This window comes from Macrobrachium nipponense, chromosome 12 (genome assembly GCF_015104395.2).
Source record: "Macrobrachium nipponense isolate FS-2020 chromosome 12, ASM1510439v2, whole genome shotgun sequence".
Classification (NCBI taxonomy): domain Eukaryota; kingdom Metazoa; phylum Arthropoda; class Malacostraca; order Decapoda; family Palaemonidae; genus Macrobrachium; species Macrobrachium nipponense.
In genome coordinates this window covers 86580550-86586549 of record NC_087205.1, presented here as the reverse complement: position 1 = coordinate 86586549, position 6000 = coordinate 86580550, and the positions used below count along the sequence as shown (strand labels likewise).

The 6000-nt window shown below is 37.4% G+C and overlaps 2 non-coding genes across 2 annotated transcripts; both read right to left on the bottom strand.

The window, feature by feature from the left end:
• Positions 1 to 2606: 2606 nt before the first annotated feature.
• On the bottom strand, positions 2607 to 2678 carry Trnad-guc (transfer RNA aspartic acid (anticodon GUC)). Its single transcript has one exon. It is a non-coding gene; the product is annotated as a tRNA-Asp (tRNA).
• A 3212-nt stretch (positions 2679 to 5890) lies between these two features.
• Positions 5891 to 5962, bottom strand: Trnad-guc (transfer RNA aspartic acid (anticodon GUC)). The gene has a single exon. It is a non-coding gene; the product is annotated as a tRNA-Asp (tRNA).
• Between the last annotated feature and the right edge of the window lie 38 nt (positions 5963 to 6000).

Sequence of the window (6000 nt, the reverse complement as noted above, 5' to 3'; positions counted from 1 at the left end):
GGATGTATGTTATTTAATTGTTATGCCTTTTGAATGTTAGTTAAGTAGTCTATATTGTCATTTTACCTTTTTTTTTTTTAGTTCCCGGCTGAAGCAGAATACAGACTTTTTATGTGTTTTTTTTTTCTTTTTTGACGTTTGCTTTTGAAATGTTTGGGTAGCTGTAACGGAAATAGCTTGTATTTCCTTTTCAGTTAATTTGGAAGATACTTCCAGTAGCAACATAGATGATCCAAACGGATAGTAATTTACATTTGCTTACGAATCGTTAAGCTATCCATGAGGAGAAAGTTACGGGCAGACTTGGTGTTTGTAAAAAGATTCTTAAATGTTGTTTTAGACAGGTAACAATTTCACTGATGAATGTAGCTTGCGTTGAAAGTACGATCCAGTTTGACTGATGAATATAGCTCGCATTGAAAGTAAGATACAATTTGACTGATAAATGTAGCTTGCATTGAAAGAGAGACCCAAGTTCACTTATAAATTTAGCTGGCGTTGAAAATAAGATCCAATTTCACTGGTAAATGTTGCTTGCATTGAAAGAAAGACCCAGTCTCACTGATAATTGTATCTTGTATCGAAAGTAAGATCCAGTTTCACTGGTAAATGTAGCTTGCATTGAAAGTAAGATCCAGTTTCACTGGTAAATGTAGCTTGCATTGAAAGTAAGATCCAGTTTCACTGGTAAATGTAGCTTGCATTGAAAGTAATATCCAGTTTCACTGATAAATGTAATTTGCATTTGAAGAAAGACCCAATTTGACAGATAATTGTAGCTTGCATTAAAAGTAAGATCCAATTCGACTGATAAATGTACCTTGCATTTAAAGTATTACTCAAAGTCACTGATAAATGTAGCTTGCATTGAAAGTAAGATCCAATTCGACTGATAAATGTACCTTGCATTTAAAGTATTACTCAATGTCACTGATAAATGTAGCTTGCATTGAAAGTAAGATCCAATTCGACTGATAAATGTACCTTGCATTTAAAGTATTACTCAATGTCACTGATAAATGTAGCTTGTATTGAAAGTAAGATCCAATTTCACTGATAAATGTAACTTGCATTGAAAGAAAGACCCAATTTCACTGATAATTGTAGCTTGCATTGAAAGTAAGATCTAATTTGACTGATAAATGTAACCTGCATTTAAAGTAAGACCCGATTTCACTGATGAATGTAGCTTGCATTGAAAGTAAGAGCCAATTTAACTGATAAATGTAACTTGCTTTGGAAGAAAGTCCCAATTTCACTGATAAATGTAGCTGTTGTGAATGTAAGATCCAGTTTCAATAGTAAATGTAGCTTGCATTGAAAGGAAGACCCAATCTCACTGATAATTGTAGCTTGCATCGAATAGTAAAATCCAATTTGATTGATAAATGTACCTTGCATTTAAAGTATTACTCAATGTCACTGATGAATGTAGCTTGCATTGAAAGTAAGATCCAATTTCACTAATAGATGTAACTTGCATTGAAAGAAAGACCCAATTTCACTGATAAATGTACCTGGCGTTGAAAGTAAAATCCAGTTTTACTGATAAATGTAGCTTGCATTTAAAGTAAGATAGCAGATTGCCAGTAAATTTACCTGTAGATTTGAAACTTGTTACAACTGCAATAAAACCTCTTCTGGATTTAGGGCAGTTTGTGCTTACCATCCATTGTGTAATGCTTGTTAGTCTTCGCCATATTTTTAGCTGTGATTTAACTGCATTACATTGACCTTATCTGAACTCTGTGACTCGCCTTAAATGGTATTACAACTTTATACAAAGCTTACTTGACCAAAATTCTGTTTACAACTTTCCACTTTTAAACATCGCGTCGATTAATTGTATCATGATTATGCTACCGGGAAATGAAAGAAAACCCTGAATGCTGCTTGATAAGGCATTATCGTTTAGATATGAAATCGTGTTGTCAATTATTCTGGTGATGCGTAACACACCTTGTATGGAAAGTGAATGTTTTGAAACTTTGTTGGCGCTTGAATGAAGATGAAAGGAGTACTTAGCCATACATATATGGTACATGTTTGCATGAGTGAATGTTGTGAGGAAGGAACAGTATTGGTGAATGTAAAAGGAAAAATGTATATATAGGCGAATATGCCGTAAAAATTAGGAAATATATGAGCGAGTGTTGTATACAAGGAATTGTAAGAGTGAATTTTGTGAGGTAGGAAGTTCCTTAGTAAAGTGGAAAATGTTTCAAGATATTTTGGCCAAAGCGAAATGCTGGATGTTAGGATAAGGCAATGTATGTGAGTGAATGTTTTGGTTCAAGCATTCTGTACGCGGTTGCCGCGAGTTCGATTCTCGGGCATTCCATTGAGGAGTTAGGGATGTGTAGTTCTGGTGATAAAAGTTCACTCTCGACGTGGTTCGGAAGTCACGTAAAGCCGTTGGTCCCGTTGCTGACTAACCCCCGGTTCCATGCATTTCGTAATTCGTCAATGAGATGATCAGTTAATTACTGATTTCCAGTTTCCCAGGTCCCCGTGCTGTACTGAGATTTAATGGACATTTCTGTAGATCAGCAGTATTTCTTGACATTTTTATTTCAGTACTCCAAGTCTCAAGAAAATATTTGCTCCTCCCCGGCGGGGAATCGAACCCCGGCCTCCCGCGTGACAGGCGGGGATACTAACCACTATACTACCGAGGAATAAACGGTTTGAAAGAAGATTACAGTTTTATTAATATTAATAACTGAAAGGCAATCTAATCGCTTAAAGAATTTAGGTATTTGAAGACGACTAAGATGAGGTATATTAAGTCGCTCTTAATATACTGTGTTATATGTTATAATCCCTAAATTTTTTTATAGTGCTTTCTTGTCCCATCCATTATTGTTCTTGCCATGCATTGTTGCTCTGGCACTGAGAGAGAGAGAGATTATGACTTAAGAATACAAGAATCCGTTGCCACCAACTGCCTCATTGTTTCCACCTGTAATGGGCCTTTTGTACAAGATGCGCTCTGTGCATTTTGTTGCTACTTGTGCTTATTATTGTTCTCTGTGCATTTTTTTGTGCTTATGATTGTTCTGTGCACTTTTTTATTTGCTTATTGTTCTCTTCACTGTTTTCCATGTTATTGTTCCTTGCACTTTTTTTTCTACATTTTACTCTGCGTGCTTTTTGATTGTTGAACAAGAGCAATTTAAGGAATGTCTTATAGTTTCATAGTTTTTTTTACTCAAAATTTTTCTAAAATTTATTCAAGGTATTAATAATCAATTGAATAAAAAAGAAGTAAGTTGGTGAATGTAATTTATCAGGTTGCTTGTCTCTTGGTTTTGTTTGGAGAAGAGAGTTTCGTCAGGTAATCATCTTTCTGGTAACTCCCTACTGAATCCTGCAAAGTCTATAATCTACTGGTCGTCGATGACCTTCTGTACTGTACATGTGCCCATCTTCTCTGAGCAGTTTTTGAAGAATGTTTTATGACGGTGTTTCGTGATATTTCAGATGGTTTGACGAGATCTGACTCACGGCCTTGACATCCAGTCTTCTTTGTTTGTTCATCTCAGTCTTTGCAAACTGATTTCGATTTTTGTCATCATCATTATCACTGGTGGGGGTCAGTGACGTCAATGTACCCCACGTTGATGCACTGTAGGCTTTACTAGAAGGTGTTTGCAGCTTCGCTTCGGGTCCTAGCTGCTTCCACTTCTCAGCTGTTTACTTTACCCCCGTTCCTGCTCCGTTTCTTCAGTCTTGCTCTCCAGCACTTCTCGGTGCAGCTGTTGGGTATTCATCCAGTTCCCATTTTAGATCCTTGTGCTCGGTTTCGTTTATTTTCTAGATCTCTTTACCTTGCTTTCCAGGTTCTCCGACTCCTACTTCATTTTCATCAGCCTCCAAAACACTTCATTTTCATCAGCCTCCAAAAAAATCCTCATTCTCATCAGCCTCCAAAGAAAAACCTCATTCTCATCAGCCTCCAACAAACTTCATTCTCATCAGCTTCTAAAAAAAAAAAGAACTTCATTTTCATCAACCTCCAAAATCTTCATTTTCATCAGCCTCCAAAAATAACTTCATTTTCATCAGTCTCCAAAAAACTTCATTTTCATCGGCCTCCAAAAAATACTTCATTTTCATCAGCCTCCAAAATAAAAACTCATTCTCATCAGCCTCCAACAAACTTCGTTTTCATCAGCCTCCAAAAAAAAAATCATTTTCATCAGTCTCCAAACATTTTCATCAGTCTCCAAAAAAAAATTCATTTTCAACAGTCTCCAAAAAAACTTCATTTTCATCAGCCTCCTAAAAAATATTTATTTTCTTCATTCTCCAAAAAACACTTCACTTTCATCAGCCTCCAAAAGCCATAATTTTCTTCATCCTCCAAAAAACACTTCACTTTCATCATCCTAAGCACTGCATGGATGAAAGTGCCCCAGTTTTGTGGCTTGGCAGCATTCATTTCAGAAACCATTTAGCGTAAGGGTTCTATGAATTCCTGTCAGTCCATGGAGCTGCGTTCGTTGTAATCAAAGGTTACAGAGAGGCAAGTCTCAGCAATATATCTTAATAGATCTCAGTTATACATGACAGGATCTCAGTAATACTCGACTTAACATCTGAGCCATACTCTATCCCAAGCAGGCCTTTTATCTTTTTTGTTAGACAATATTCCTTGTTAATAATCTGTTAGCATTGATAAACCCCTTGTGCAGAGATTAAGAGTCTTAAGCTCGTGAGCAACTGTCATAATTCATTTCGACAGGAATCACTATTACTGCAACTTGTCCCATTTTTGTTTTCTCTAAAAGAACACTTTTAAGATGGCTGTCTGTCCATCACGAATTTTATCTCTACGCCCTCAGATCTTAAAAACTACTGAGGCTAGAGGGCTGCCAACGGGTATGTTGATCATCTACTCTCCTATTATCAAACATACCAAATTACAGTCCTCTAGCTTCAGCACTTTTTATTTGATTTGAAGGTTTAAGTTAGCTATGGTCGTGCGTCTGGCAACGCTATAGGACAGGCCACCGCCTGGCCGAGGCTGAAAGTTTCATGGCCCTCGGCTCATACAGCATTATACACTGTGCAGAAAACTCGATTGCGCCTAAGAAACTTTGGCGCATTTTTTCACATGTTTCAGTTTTGCAGACATTATTTTCGAGAGAGCTGATCGTTTGCGTATCTAGAGAGTTAATAGTCGCTTTGCCCAGTTTCTTATATGGACGGATGAATGCCCCAGATCTTATTTATTTAAACTCATTATCTCCGCATTATGAACTGGAGAGTTGGGCTATAGCAGTGGTTCTTAAACCTGGGGGCGGGCCCCTTAAGGAGAGTCAGCAATTTCCAGGGAAGGTGCGAGCCCTAGGAAAAAATGAAAACAAATTCTCTAATTATATTCGTTATTCTCTTAACAAGAGCGAGAAACTAATATTCATTCAGAAGTTGATGAAAAAATGCAAAAGTATCGCCTTATAACGTTATAGCTACTTTCCTATAGTCTACTACTCTAGTTAGGCTCGCTGGGCTGACAATGTTTTGTAATTATTGACCTCCCTTCCTATCCCTGGAAACCCCTTCTCTCTCATTTTTTTTATTTTTTTTATTTTCCTTTAATTCTGGGAGGGAATTTTACTCATACATGCAAGGGGAGCGTGACAGAAAGGACCAGATCTTAGAGGGGGCGTAGTAATAAAAATGTTAAGAACTACTGGGCTATAGTTTTTCTTCAGTTTCGAGGCTTTGTATCTCAAGTCGTTCCACGATCCCATTTGCTCAAGTGGTTGGGTCTCGTCACTCAATGAGACATTCTTTCTATAGGAGGATGTTTGGTAATTATTGAGTCGTGTTTTCTCATGGATTTGCCTCTGTCCATGAGATGAGATTATCAAAATAGTTGTTCCTCCCCGGCGGGGAATCGAACCCCGGCCTCCCGCGTGACAGGCGGGGATACTAACCACTATACTACCGAGGAATATGTTAATACCAAAAATAGGAATTAAAAGGACCTTG